Raw genomic sequence first — 16300 nt, 5'->3', positions numbered from 1 at the left:
GTTTCAGGTAACAGTAAGTTAAAATCTTATTGACAGATGCTTCATTAATTTTGTTATAAATAAATGTAACTACGTTTCTTGATACATTTGGATGTATCCCATAAATATATATATAAATAATGAATTCTCAGCAAGAAATGTAGCACATTGTTTAACCAAGTGACTTGCATGGTGAATGAAACACGAGCTGAAAGGACATAAGCGCGTTTCAGCAGAAACTTCATCATCGTGTAGTCCCAAGGTACATGGACCCTCAGGCATAAGCATGACAATATTCCCAACAGAAACTTCTCCCTCAGCTTGAGTTCTAGCATAAAAATAGCATGATACAGGCCACATCCAACACATGAGAGTCATGTAAACTGGATGACAATAATCCTTGGCCATCACAAACTATTGAGATTTGGGGGCATTTTCTTAGCAGAACATAATGTAACCTACCTAATACAGGCTTCAAAGAAGTTACCTCCTCCATCCTGTCTCTGGAGGGAAGAAAAAGTTTAATGTTATTTAAAAATCAATATAGTAAAAAATAGATATTTAACGTATTCTATTATGACTTTATGTTGGCATTTAATTTATGATGTGCTTTACTATATTAATACAAATAGATTATATGCTCGTGTGTGATAAAACTAAAATCTATTGAACATCTATTATGTTTGTAAGCACTTTATACTTCATTATCTCCAACTGTCACATCAACCTTGAGATGTGATGTGGTAGGTTATACAAATAGTGATGAATTCTTCTCTATTCTGCACCATGCCTTGGCAATGGAAGATGGCAGGTCCTCCATATCATATAAGAGCTAGGAAATTCTTTTTTTTTAAAAGTTTCCTTCTTTTAAAAATGTGAAAATTAAATTTCAATGAAGAGAGATGTATCTAAAATTATTTAAGATTCGAGAGAGAGCTAACATCAGAATGCAGGTACTCTCTACCTCAGTGTTAGCATAATAGACTACTTCAGAAGAAATAATTTTCTAGGCAAGTAAGTGTTGGGTTTGTGTTATTGCCTGCTCATCTATAACACCATTTATCTGATATTTCCCTGGGTCTACAATGTTGAATTGCTTCCACTTTGCACAAAAAATATTTTGAGCCAGTTTTATAATTGGTATCATCAGGGATTCAGCTGGAGGCGCATTTTATAATATGCAGACAAGAAGGGGTTCTATGTCACGAGGAAAGTGTGGAGTGGGAAAGTTAGAGTATTCGAGTGAATTCTCGGTTATAAGGGTTTCGAAGATGAGTATCTACGTGTGGAGTTATTAGGGTGAAAACAACTCTACCAGACCAGAGATCATAGGGAGAAGGTAAAATCTAGTGGAGTTCTTTCAGGGCCAAAAAGGGTCAGCATAGTACATTTTATTTTAAAGGTCTTCATCTGTGAATGTAGGCACACAAGGAGCTGTTCTGGGTACTGACCTGGCCTGGCCATCCAGAGGTGGGAGATGTGTGACCTTCAGCTCTGCAGGGGCAAAGGGAATGCTGGAGGCTGTAGATTTGTAGTGGCATCAATTAAGAGATCACTACAGAGGATGACCTCATGCTGTGGAAATGCCCCAGATGAGGCTGCTCAATCAACCAAGAACTGAATGTGAGACTTAGCAACTAGAGAAAAGGCTGGAGGGAAGGAGGGGTGTCTATCCTCACATCTTACAGAGGGGAAAACAGTGCTTGTGAAAAATATAAGAGAATAGCAAAGACAGCCTGAAATCAACTACATGTATTGGACAACATATAAAACTGTTAACATTTTTTGGCATTGGTATAAAACTTACAATATTTGCATGACAGTGAAAAGAAGACAACAAAGAAACCTGTAACAACTAGGTGAGAAAAAGGTAGAGGTTTAGGGGAAAATATAAATGCCTTAAGTTTAAGAACAACATGGATAAGCACGTGTGTACATTGACATACAGGTGATCAAGAATGCTTGTGAGGGTGCAGTTGGCCAGAGGGGTGGGAAAGGATTTCACAGTTAGGCCTGTGCTCCCTTAATTATTACCACTTACTTCTGCACCCTGTGTTGCTAAAATCACAGTTCATTCTAAATAAGCCACTAGGGGAGATCTGTGATATGATACAATGAAGAAAAAGGCATTTGCAGGAATCCTTTCTGCCCCCTGTGGTTCCACACTCTAATGAAGCTCACCCACATTCCCCAAGTAGAATCCTAATGAGTGAGGCTTTTTGACTCTCTCTTTGAACATTTTAAGGCTTTTCTGAAGTGTTTGAAAATTCATTATACTTTATTTGACTTCCCTTTATTGTACAGAAATAAGGAGTCCCTGATGGAATACTGGAATCAACATGTTTCAGAAATTGTACCCAGCAAGTGGGGGAGCACCTGTACAAAAAAATGATGCTCCCTGGAAGTCAGTTAAGCATGTATGTACACATTTATGTTCACACATGTGCAAACAAGTGCATTCACACACTCACATGTGTTTCACTCATGACATGGTTACACATTTCCAGTTAAGCCAAGCCCATCACACCATAAAAATGAAGTCTACCCATTTTAAAATAAAGTATGCATGCAGCAAATTACATAGGGAAAAGAAAAAAAACAAAAAAAAAAATCAAAAAGAAAGCAATTCAGAAGGGCAACAGAACAGAAAGTTGTAGTTAATTATGATTTATAAACTTATTAACTTGCTAAGCATTGTAACGAACCAAAGAACAAATTTAATTTTAAATAACATTAAAGTAGCAGTGTTGCCTAGATGAAAACACGAGCCAAGGAAATGTATTTAAAGACTGAGAAATCACATTTTTTAGGAAATAGCCCAAATGTCACCTTTTAATTCAGCTTTATTCATTTAACATGAATGCAAGTAGAACTAATACAGAATAATAACAACTCAACATTTCCTAGATAATTGTTATTTAGTGAAATACTGTGTGTATTTTTTCCTCCTTTGACACAAGTTGTATATTATTTGCAAAAACAAATTGCCATGTCAGTTTATAGTTTTGAACCCTAATGTTCTCTGTGCACCTACTCTGTGCAAATTATAGTCTAATAATTTACATATTATGTATGTACAATTAGGCAGAAGAAGGCATCATATTCTCTAATTCGAAAGCAAAAGAAATTAAAATTATATAGACATGTTGGTATTTTGGAAATTATATGAAATAGGATGACAAAACTGTTATACTTAATTATATAATATATTTGAGTTGAATTATATATTTGAACTTCCCTGGTTTTGCTCAATAGCCTGTGAAACAAGAGAGATACTGTAGTAGGAAATAAGTCAACATGTATTTCATCAGGCACCTCCGGCTTGTCAGCGTTTTAGCACCCAGGTACTGATTTCGTTCCGACACCAATCTCTTCAATTTTAATATGGACTGATGATCAGAGACAAAGGAGAACAATGGTGTGCCTCTCTATAGGTAAAAGTTTTAAGGAACTAAAACATTCACAACCCCCACTCTTTTGTCAATTATCAATAAGTTTCCACAGAGCACCTGGGTTTCAGGCTTATCTTATCTTTGTTTTCCTGAATTCCCCAGGCAGAGCTCATCTGTGCCTTTATCAAATCTCGCCCTTTTTTATATATAATAAAATTGTACATTTACAGTAGACCCTTGAACAACACAACGGGTTGGGGCGCCGAGCCCCACACAGTTGAAAATCCATGTATAACTTTTGACTTTCCCAAAATGTAACTGCTAATAGCCTACTATTGACTGGAAGCCTTACCAATAACATAAAAAGTCAATTAACAAATATTTTGTATGTTATATATATTATATACATATAGCAATATAGCAAGCTAGAGAAATAAAGCAAGCTAGAGAATAAAGCAAGCTAGAGAAAATAAAATATTATTAAGAAAATCAGAAGGAAGATAAAATATACTTACTATTCATTAAGTGGAAGTGAATGATCATGAAGATCTTCATGCTCATTATGTTCACATTGAGTAGGCTGAGGAGGAGGAGGAGGAGGAGGATTATGAGGAGATGATCTTGCTGTCTCAGAGGTGGTAGAGACAGAAGAAAATCCACGTCTAACTGGATTCTCACAGTTCAAACCCTATGTTGTTCAAGGGTCAAATGAGCACTTTAAATGTCTGCCGCAGTGTAAAGTGTTTTCCAGAGATTATTTAATCTCTCAAAACCATCAATTGAGATAGTATTAAGTCTACCTCACTGATGAAGAAATAGAGGAGTAGATAATTTACCACTATTCTCTATACAAGCACAGTGGCTCAGGCCTGTACTCCCAGCACTTTGGGAGGCCAAGGTGTGTGGATCACCTGAGGTTGGGAGTTCTAGACCAGCCTGGCCAACATGGTGAAAATCCATCTCTACTAAAAGTACAAAAATTAGCTGGGCGTGCTGGTGTGTGCCTGTAATCCTAGCTACTTGAGAGGCTGAGGCAGGAAAATCGCTTAAATACAGGAGGCGGAGGTTGCAGTGAAGCCAAGCCAAGATCTCACTGCTGCACTCCAGCCTGGACCACAGAGCAAAACTCTGTCAAAAAAAAAAAAAAAAGCCTTTCTAAACTCATCAGGCCTAGTGAGTGGATCTAGGCATGGATCTCAGGCTTTCTGACTCTGTTGGGTGTTGTTGTCAAGTCTCATGCTGAGTACCATGAAACCCATTTGGTGGGTGGTCAGATGGCTATTGTGTGGGTTGGTTGGGTTGTTGGTTGTTGGGTTTGCATTACTTTTCCAATAAGTTGGAAGCCTCTTGAATGCAGGAATTACAATGTTTGTTTATTCTGGAAGCACTGATTGCCTACTAAATGCTAGCCATTGTTCTGAGTAATTGGACTATTGCAAGGAAAAAAATAGAAAAAAAAATACTGTGGTCTCTTGGAGCTTACTGTCTGGTAGAGGGAAAAAGACAAATACAGATTTACAAATAAATATATAATGTGCCTGGTGCTATTAAGTGCTGTGGGGAAAAATAACCCAGGAAGTGGAAAAGGAAGTCTTAAAGGTTAGGAGGCAGGGTAGCTATTTCATAAATGGTGGGTCAAGAAAGACATCAAAATAAAGTGATACTAATCCCAGACAAAGGAGCAGTGATTGCCAAAGACATGAAGCATGAGTGTATGATGTCCCTTGTGAAAGCAACACCAACAAGAGCAGAGCTGCTGAAGCCAGATATGAGTGAGCACAGTTGTAGCAGGTGAGGTCAGAGAAGTAGCAGAACAGGGGGGTTTCCCATCAGGTAGAGCCTGAAGGCTATTTTAAGACCTTTGGTTTATGAATACAATACCTGGTATGGTTCCCATTCAGTAGATTTTTTATTTCATGTTTTTTTAAAAGAGAGACATGACTTTGACTTCTAACAGGTCATGCTTTGTCCTATTGATGTGGAATTATCATTAGGTAAATTATAGGGCAGGTGATGGATTCCTTAACTTCTGCAAAGCTGATTTAAAGTTTCATAAGTAAATTCATAACATTATAGAATATATTTCTTAATGACTTGATAAAACAATTAATTTTCAACCCAGATCAATAAAGTCCTTAACAAGTGTTGACCCCAGACAAATCCTATAGTATAGGAACATCATCCTGGACTATACTCAGGACTATAATTTTTAAATATAGCTTTTTACGGGATAATTTAAGCTGTTGTATGAGAATCAAACTTTACCTAATTAGCATTAGCTACTAGCGTACTCATGAAAAAGTGAATCTCAGAGAGAGTGAGAGAGAGAAAGAAGGGGGAGAAGAGAGAGACAAAAAGGAGGAGAAGGATGTAGATAAAAAATCTAGCTGAGTCTACAGTTGGGATCAGGGAGAGATTTTGGGAAGGTTTTCCTTGATTTTAAAGAGACACAAAACAGAAATGTTCCCTTGATTCAGCCTCCAAAGAGTGTCAGTGGCATCTGTCAGGCTGCCTTATTTGGACAAGCTACGATTTTAGGGTGGCAAAATGTGAAGCTGGTGAAACAGCCCTTTGGGATGGTGTTGAGTCATTGAATTAAACTGTCTTGAACTTGAAACAGCAGGATTACAATTTAAACCATTTTAGATGGGTTCTCCCTTTGTTGCAACTGAAAACTGGCTAGGTAATAAAAATTCATGTAATTTAAGCTGCTGTATGAGGAAGATAAGTGATCTACCAAAAACTCAGTGAACCATGCTAGCAGTGGAGGGTACAAAGATGACCAAGTTCCTTAATTTACTTATTTGTAAAATTGTACTGCTAATAATGATTTTGTAATCTTGATATGGATATTGCTATTATTATTAACTTTGGGCTTTGGAAACAAAAAAATCAGCAAAGGGATTTCTATTGTGGAAAAGTTCTACGTGGAAAAGTTCAATGATGCCTCTGGCCAATAGAGTAGTTCCAATATAAGATTTGCTAAATGGAGGGTGAGCCCTCTCTTAAGAATATTAACACTTAATGTGGATTTCTACAATTTAGATGAATTTTAAGTTTTTACCCTGACAGAGGCTAGGCTAGACCATTGTGCTGTCATGGAAAGAACAGACTTTGGAATCTGGAATCCAGAGGGCTCTGTGATTTATTTCTATGCAACTTGGGAAGAGAACATAATTCCTCTTAATTCACTGAGAAAATAGAAGCTATACCAAAAGTTCCACCTGCATCTATCACCAAATACAGCAAAGTTTCTGCATGCATGTCCACAAGCTGTGTCTTTTCCTCTCTTAGGATGAATGAACCCACATTGCTTCAAAGGCCCACTTCTGCAATGTGCCCTGGGCCCTCTCTCATCTAACCAAGGACATCTCTTTTGCTATCTTCTCTCTTTCCTGCATTATCAAGTTTCCCCTACTTACTTATTATTCCCATTATTATTCAAGGACATTGTAGGTGGGTGTGGTGGCTCATGCCTATCCCAAGTACACAGTGAGACATGATGGCATCACTGCACTCCAGCCTGGGTGACACAGCAAGACCCTGTTTCAAAAGAAATTGCAATATTTCCTACCTCCTATCTTATCAAAAGCTCTCTCTTTATTCCATAACTTCTTTAAACTATTGCCCAATATCTCTGTTTCCCTTTTCAGCAAAATTCCTTGATGTCTTCACTTCTCCCCTTTCTATTCTCTCTTGTACCAATTCCAATTAGCCTTTCAGTCTGATCTCTCCACTGAAACTACCCTCCCAGTTACCTGTGTTACCAAATACGGTGGTCACTATTTAGTTCTCATTGCAGATATTATTGTATCAGCAACAATTGACATAAACTCCCTTCATCTTTATATACTTGGCTTAGGGGACAACACTCAGTTTTCTTCCTACATCAATAGCCATCACTTTTCATTTTCCTTTTCTGGTTCCTCCTCGTCCTGTCAGCTCAAAATAGTGACATGCCCAGGACTGACTCTTGGACCTTTTATCAACTACGTTTAATCCTTACGTTATTTCATTCAGCCCTCTGAATGTGGAACTCATATGTTTATCTGCTTATTTGACTAAACATCTTACAATTAATCCATCCCAAACCAAACTCCGGATTTCTTCCCATCCCACCCCTAAATCATTTCTTCTGCATTCTTCTCTCAGTAAATGGCAACTTCATCATCAGTTTCTCAGTGCACAAACTTGTGAATCGTGATTGAGTTTTCTTTTCATACGGCCTCTCTAATTTATAAGCAAATCCTTTCAGATTCATCTGTGAACTATTAAAAATCCAAACATCTCTTATTATTTTGCTGTTTTTTTCCCAAGTCTAAGTAAGCTACTGATATTTCTCACTTGTTTCTGATGTGCTTATCGTGTTCCCAGTCTCTTTCCCCCAGCAGCCAGAATGGCCTTTGTAAGATAGACCATGCCACACCTTGGCTCAGAATCCTCCAGTAGTTTGTATCTCTTTCAGTAAAAAAGCCAGAGTCCTGGAAATTGTCTTCAAGTCTCACATGATTGTGCCACCACCAACCACCACTCCTCTGACCCCTTCTACTACTTCCTTCCCCTTCCTCCTTTCATTCAAGCCACATTTGCTTCTGTTGTTCCTTGAAGCATGCAACCACCCAGGGCCTTTGCATCTGGTTCCTCTCTGCCTGAATGCTTCTCCCCACTAACCTGCCTTGCCAGCTCTCCCAATTCCTTCAGGCCTCTACTCAAATATCCTCTTTTCAGAGAAGCCTTCCTTGACCAACATGTACAAAATAACTCCTCCTCCACGGCACTGTATTCCCTTATCCTATTTAGTTTTCTCCAAAGGAGTTTAAACCAAGTAACATGTTTATTTGTTTCTCATAGGTCCTTCTCCATCATATTATAAGCAGCACAAGAAAGTGGTTTGCTTGGTTTTATTCACTGCCACGCTTAGAACTGCATCTGCCGTGTCATAGCCTTTCCATAAATATCTACTACATACATAAATAAATAAACAATGAATGTAATAATCATCTATAGTTATACGGACTATAACCACCAATGCTACATATGGTGGATTTCATATTCATTTCTATTTCCTTATCTTTTTCTACATAAACAAATACATTGTTTGATTTTTCTGTTCATTTGTCCTACAGAGTGGAGACCTTATAATATATTCCATTTCATATTCTAATTATTTAATTGAACACGAAAGCCAAACCACACTCACACATTATCTTGAACTATTCACAAACGAGTCTTTTAACAGTGGGGTAGCCTTTCTTCAAACAGATGAGTCAGACTTTCCTTACACATTTGCCCATTTTTTGAACAGTTAGTCTCTTTCCATTTTTAATTCACTCTTCTCATTAACAGCATGATAAGCTTATGTGCCAAATAATGCCTTACTATTTCAAATAATATTTGGAAGATAGGGTAAAACAATGGGGCTGAGGCGGGTGGTGAGTTCTCTGAGTGAGAGTTTTAAAATTGTTTATATATCTTCTAGAAAAATTAAACCTGCTTGTATTGCAACACTGGGTTTCTTAGCCAGCTTTTGCCTTTGATATGTATGCATTGCCTTGGTAAACTCTTTTCTTGTATTATTCATGAACTTATTTTTATTAATTCTTCACTCCCAGCCATTTCTAGAAATACTCGCTTTCGTCCTATTTGGGATGCTCCAGAAATAGTGATTTTAAAAAAAGTTTTTATTGAAGGAGTTTTATAACCTATATATGACGGTCAGTGAGACTCATGTCCTCTTTAATGTGGAAAATGCGTGAGGTGGGGTAAACAACCTAGCCTTTCCAGCCCATTCTGCTTCAGAAGAACATAACTGTTCTATCAATCTTTACATGCTGTGCTTGTTATCTACCTAATCAATTAACATGGACGTTCATACTGGGTATCACCATTGAAAAAATGGGTTGCATAATAGGTGATTTAAGCCTCACTTTGTCCTCATGTGATTGTAAGAGTCACCATGTTGTCTTGGGATGAACATGACCTTTGAGTTAATTGAGCATTAATTTAAATACCAGCTTTAACATAATAACTCTATGACCTTAGGCAGGTTACTGAGGGTGATGGTTAATATTGAGTGTGAACTTGATTGGATTGAAGAACACAAAGTATTGTTCCTGGGGTGTGTCTGTGAGGGTGTTGCCAAAGGAGATTAACATTTGAGTCAGTGGACTGGGAGAAGAGGACCCAGCCTAAGTCTGGGTGGGCACCATCTAATCAGCTGCCAGCATAAAAGCAGGCATGGAAAGAGCAGACTGGTTGAGTCTTCTGGCCTCCATCTTTCTCCCATGCTGAATGCTTCCTGCCCTCAAACATCAGATTCCAAGTTGTTCAGCTTTTGGACTCTTGGGCTTACAGCAGTGATTTGCCACGGGCTCTTGGGCCTTCAGCCACAGACTGAAGGCTGCACTATCGGCTTCCCTACTTTTGAGGTTTTGGAACTCAGACTGGCTTCTTGGCTCCTCCGCTTGCAGATGGCCTATTGTGGAACTTCACCTTCTAATCATGTGAGTCAATTCTCCTAATAAACTCCCCTTGATTTATTCATCTGTCCTACTAGTTCTGTCCCTCTAGAGAACCCTGACTGATAACACTGCATCAGCTTGAACTTACCTTGTTCATCCCTAAGAAAAACAGAAAGAAGAGTAATGAATTTTATAGGGTTGTGGTCAAGACTAAGTGACAACTGACCAAGAACAGTATACAATGTTCCTGGAAAATTGTGGCAATAGTAGCTCTCTTTCCCTTCTTCAACCACCTGTACATTAGAGTCCTCTTTGCTAACTATTCCAGTTCATTTTTATTATTGTTTCACAGAACCTCCCTGAAGAAAGATTATACAGATGTACCTTGTTGAACTCAAGGGGCTATTTCATTTGCCAATGAAATGTGGGCCAAGTGGTGTGTCACTTCTGAGCAGAAGCAGCCTGGTCCATCACACATCTTTGTAATCTTGGTCATGACAACCAGAGGACAGGCACTCTATTAGCATGAGTCCCAGAGTGAAGATGACAGAACACACTGCTATAGCTGTGCAGCAGATGTGTAACATGAGAGAGCAATAACACTCAATTTTTTCAGTCACTAGGATTTGCAGGATGTTTATTATCACTGCTTAATCCAGCCTATCCTGATTGATATTCACTATCCACTTCTCTCCCACCACCAAGAAAACAGTATCCAGTGTGTCCCAGTGAAAGAAAACATTAAAAGAAATCTTCCCTAGAACTAATTATGGCCAAGTATCTTTGTGAGTTGTTAAAATTATTCATGGATGCTATCTGCCCTTAAAGAGATCATATTTATTATTTCAGCATATGTTGACATATATTATCTCTGTTCCACTCACACAAGATATTCTGTGACCCAGAAACATGAAGGAGATGTCACAAAGTGTCCTTCTGCAAAAAGGGTGTGGAGAGAAGAGAGAGTTTTCTCATTGTAACCACATCATATTCTACATATGTCCCAAAGTGATGGGCTTGCTGCAGCATCTGTTATTGTAGAAGGACAAAAAGCAATTCCACAAGCTATTTTAGTTTTCCTAATGGAAAAACTAGATGCTGCAGATGAAAGAGTTATTAGAAAAATAATCTTAGCTTTTCTATAAAAGCATCCAAAATGTGCTGCAGGTCGTGGGCAGCCCGTCAGCACTGTGAAGCTGTACATTAACAGACAGGATTTCTAACCAAAATATATCTTACATTTAAAGATCTTTCCCCCAGAAAGTCTCCAAAGGAGAAGAAGAGCCAGAAAAGACACCTGAAGTTGAGTGAACATATTTCAGCCTCCTTTTCAATGCAGCCTGTTCCAAGGACAGGTAGAAGCCTGGAGACCAGAGTTCACCCAGGTTACTCCTCCAACCTGTGTTTTCTCCCCTCCCTTTCCTGGCCTTCTGCTTCTTTGGCACCCTTCTCCAATTCTGCTTTTGATGATGTGCATCTCTGTCCTTGACTCTTGCCACTTCTCCTTTTTCTCAAATTTTAATTTAAAAAATTAATGGTGATAAAATACACGTAACAGAACATTTACCATCTTAACCACTTTGAAGTGTATATATCAGTAGTATTTAGTATGTTCGTATCATTGTGAAAACTGAAACTCTATACCCTTTAAACAACAAGTCCCTCTTTCTCTTTCTTCCAGTCCCTGGCAACTACCATGCTTATTTGTCATTTCTATGAGTTTCATTATACTTGATACTTCATATAAATGAATTCATACAGTATTTGTCTTTTTAGTGACTAGCTTATTTCATTTTGCATAATGTCTTCAAGGTTCATCCATGTTGTAGCACGTGTCACAATTTCCTTCCTTTTTAAGGCTGAACAATATGCCATTGTGTGTACACACCACATTGTGTATATTCATTCATCTGTGGATAGACATTTGGGTTGCTCCCACCTTTTAACTATTGTGAATAGGGCTGCTATGAACATGGTTGTGCCATTTCCTCCCAATACTATGCTGACTTTGTGCAGAACTCAGCCCTAGATAAAATGAGTTTGCTCTTCCATCCCCAGTTACATTTGAACAGGGATCAAGTAGCAAATCTGGAACTGGAGGGAGGTGATGAGGTGCTCGCTCAGTCATAACATTGAAGGGGCCCCAAAACACTCAGAAATCAAGGCAAGTGATATTTCAACGCACCATTTTATTTTAACATATCAAAACCTAATGCAAAAATTCATGATGAACAAAATATCAAGATTTTAAAATAAGGGAAGAGTAACAGTATTGTTCAGAACCATATGGGAGCAAAAAAAAATCAGCAATACTCATCTTGCCTTTATTTAAAATTTGCTGTTTTGTTCATCATGGCATTTGGCATTTTTATTTTTAAAATAGTTTTATTTTCCTTATCTTAAAATATTGCATTAAAATATGATTTATCTTGTTTACTGAGCTTTTTGCTGCCTCCTTAAATAGTGCAACTCCTACAAGTGCTTCACTTTGCTCTCCTCAGTTCCAGTGCTGTCAAACAAATTAGAGTTTTGTGCTTATGGTGGCCATTGGCTTTATACAATCAGATCAGACCAAGACATTGTTTCTTTGTTATTATCTTTCTAAACCTAAGAAGCAAGGAGACTTCCATAGCTTAAGCTTTCTCATCAATTCTGCACAGGATTTGCCAAATATATCATTCTTTGGAACACACTTTTTTGTGTGAAAATAAGTTTTTCATGGCCAAATTAGTTTTGTAGGTAATCAGTAGAACGGAGTTAAACAGACATTACTTTAGGATGTCTAAAAACATATTCTGGATGTGCTAATGTATAGTGAAGTGCCAATATATGTTGTCAGTGTCTAAGATAGGTAGAGCCTGAAGTATATTCATATTTGAGCAAGAAAGTATCTTTTCAAGGGCAATATACCTTAAATAATTATTCCAGACTAGCATTCCATGCAAGACATCCTGAGAAATGCCTAGACAGTGTTGGAAAAGAGATCTCAATAAACGTTCTTGGAGAAGATGCACACAGCTTGTGAAGAGGTAAATTAATAATAGGTGTGCTGACACAACCTAAAAAAATGGTGTCACAACAGAAAGTTGAAAATAGCTCACTTGCCACTCTGGGGGAAGAAAGTTTACGTTTCATGATTTAACATACTCCTGTTGTTAGATAACACACAGCTTCATGTAGTATAGAGTAGGAGAGATGTGAGTTATTGTTCACCAGTCTTTTAAAGCTTCTATGCTTTCATTGACAGAAAAATACCATTTTGCTAATTTCATTTTGACTTTCATAAAATCATCATTTAGAGTTGAAAGATACGGTCAAAACTGGCTTTACAAGAAGGTGGGGAAATGAATTGAAACTGATTGATTTGAAGGCATAGAAAAAGCCTTCTGTCTCAGCATATACTGGTGAAATCCATTACTCTGGGAGAGGTGAGGCAGAGGAGCTTCTTTTTATTAGTTATTGGCAGGTCAGCAGACTTAAAGTCATCCCTTTGTAAAAAGCAGACAAAGTTTATTGGTTGCTCTCCATATGTAAGACCCTGTGGTAAGCACTTAATGTAGATTATCATTTTTAATACTTATGACAGTCCCATGAGGTAGAAGATATAATTACTCCCATTTTGCTCAAGAGGAGATTAGTTCAGTGAGGTTAAGTCACTTACCAACTCACATACCTAGTAAATGACGAAGCTTGGCTCTAAGACCAAGCAATCTGACTCCATAGTCAACTCATAACCACTAGAGGCTAGAAGCTTAAAACATTTGCCTTCTAATGTACCAGTAGGTGTTATGGCGGCATCCAATTGACAGTAAATTCGGTGGAAATGCAAAGCATTCTGGCTAGGGCTAACTTACAGTATGTTAACTCAAGGGAATTAAAGAACAACCAACAGAAGGGGTAGCAGGACCATCAGATCCTCATCAATATAATAGTTTCATGCTTTTCATGGAAATATTACATCATGCTAGTCAAAGAGAAAACAAAGAAAAGCATTTCACCGTGATTTGGAGATGTCGAGTGGTATTACTTTCTACAAAACCAGAAAATGTAAATCTATCTGTATCACAGGTGATCCACAAACATCCGAGAAGGAAAGAAACTTAGAGGTAAATGATTCAATGATTCTTAAAACCGGACTGTGGCATTCTTCTCCAAATACCTCTGTTCTCCTCCATATTTCTCAGCCCCTTTGAAGAGGCAGGCCCATGGGATGAATTCTGACCAATGGATTTGGCTAAGATTTAAGAGCCAGTGCACCATCCTTCAGCTAACTCTTCTCTCCACCTGCTGCAAGGACATAAACATTTCAATGGCACAAAGATAGAGCATCTTGAATTGTTACTGCAAAGAAGACATCTTTTCTGGAGAGTCACCCAAGCAGTGGATTTGTGAATAAATAAATCTTGTGTTAAGGTTCTGATATTTTGTGGTTAATTTGTGACCATAATACTACATAGCCTATTCTAATGAATATGTAGTGACTATCAGAATCACTAGAGAACATACAAACATAATTCATATTATAGGTCAAAACTTCAGTCTACTAGCTTAAAATTTTAAGCATGGAAAGGATATCTCTATTCTTACAAAGCTAAGATAGTCTAATAATTAGCAAATATGAAAAACACTGTTAGATGTCAGCTAGTTCCACTTAGCCTTTCAATCTGTTCCAAACTCTACTTTTATACATATAAAAATCAAAAGAAAGCCAATAGATGTGGAAGCTAAGCCTTGGGAATCCTAATATAGCATGATGAGGATTGTGAGTTTGACAATTAGCTGTGCTATTTATTACTGGTGTACCTTTGGGCAAATTATTTAACCTTTCTTAGTCCATTGTTATGTATTGGGAAATTAGAGCTATAAATAGCGTCTACTTCTAGGTAATGGGACTGTTCTCTGTCTTGATTAGATATCAGATACACAAATGTATACATTTGCAGAAATTTATGAAATTATATAGATAGAATATGTGTGTCTCACTGAATATAAGTTTAACTCAATAATGATTATAATAATAGCTAATAATAAAATATTACCTACTTTGCAAAGGTCTTGTAAGGATTGAATCAGTAACCATGGAGAACATTTGTATGATGTCTGACACAAAGACAGCCCTTAGAAAATAGTAGCTATTATTATATTTATATTATGTACTATGTATTATTTATTATATATAATTATCAGAATATCTTCCAAGGTTACATATAAGTAAATCCATAGTAGATTTGGAAAGCTGGGAAGAGAACTCAAATTATTTTAGATTGTGAGTTGTGTTTTCGAGATGTGTTTCTTTATGTTTGGAGTGCATAAATTCTCTTTAGTCAAAGAACTTCAAAGAACAAATTTCATACTTACTCTGAGTTTCTTACAGAATGTTGTGGATTCATACCCCAGCTTGCCCATGATTCATAATTTTACAAAATGTTGCATGCTCTAACACACAGTATATACTTTGTTATGCTTTTGCTATGATTAATCAAGCAAAAAATGAGTATTATATTTCCTAATGACAACTTTGTGCCTGCAAAGAAAAACCTTGCCAAAATGTTAATATATCTATATGGTCGTCTGCATCGCAATGCACAATACTTAATTCTAATTTCAAGCTTTAATTGCTATAGGCCATAGTAATAAAGAATTTTTCTTTTCTAAAAAAAAGACACTTTCAGTAGGTTTTCTCTGTAAGAAATACAACATAGTATAATGATATATGACACACAAAGCACAACTGAATAAAGAAAACAAAGCATTACAGATGTGTTTAGAGAGAGACAGATTAAGTTGCTACAAATTTTAATTCACTGGAACCCAAGAAGAGGCATGCAACAATAATAGACTTTAAGAACAGGGCAAAAGCTTTTGTCATTAAAAAAAAAATGCATGAAGTGTTCATATAGATTCTTTCATCAAAAGGACCCCAGGAAATATTCAAGTGTTTATTTAGCTTCTATTTTGTCCCTTGTTTTGTGACTGAAATTATAGGAATACAAACAATGAGAAAAGCAAGATATTTTTTCTAGTAAATTTACACTTTGTGTTGGCTATGTTGTCTATAACTGGGGTTTTAATAAGTTGCTGGTCTCTTGACTCCAGAACTCAGAGCGACAACAATAAGAAGAAGCAGCTCTGAGATTAAAAACCATAAAATAAAATAAAATAAAATAAAAAAATAAAACAAGTGATAAATACATAAAATCATCTAAAAGATAAATGACTTCTTGGCAACAGCAAGATTTAGCTAGAGCAATGCCGCTTGCATTAATATATTTGAAGAAAAGTGTGGCTATCAAAAGAGAGGAGCAGATGATGAGAGAAACAGATTTACAAGTGTCCTAGCAAGGTATGGGGGAAAGGAGAGGCTAGACGTGCTCTATGGCCCTCTCTCCTGTGACAGGCCTAGACCTATCGTAGGAATAATACAGAGGTCATCAGGCTTAGAGCCTTGACCATCTGAATTACTGCTGA

At 37.2% G+C, this 16300-nt stretch overlaps 1 long non-coding RNA gene across 1 annotated transcript in view; it reads left to right on the top strand.

Annotated features, from left to right (window-relative positions):
* The window catches only part of LOC129137498 (uncharacterized), a 34846-nt gene extending 20602 nt beyond the window's left edge, over positions 1-14244 (top strand). The window contains exon 4 of the long non-coding RNA XR_008540097.1: positions 13901-14244. This is a non-coding gene — a long non-coding RNA (uncharacterized LOC129137498). The remainder of the gene's footprint in view (positions 1-13900) is intronic.
* Positions 14245-16300: the final 2056 nt, after the last annotated feature.

The sequence above is a fragment of the Pan troglodytes genome, chromosome 18, assembly GCF_028858775.2.
Source record: "Pan troglodytes isolate AG18354 chromosome 18, NHGRI_mPanTro3-v2.0_pri, whole genome shotgun sequence".
NCBI classification, from domain to species: domain Eukaryota; kingdom Metazoa; phylum Chordata; class Mammalia; order Primates; family Hominidae; genus Pan; species Pan troglodytes.
This window is presented reverse-complemented; position numbering and strand designations above follow the sequence as displayed.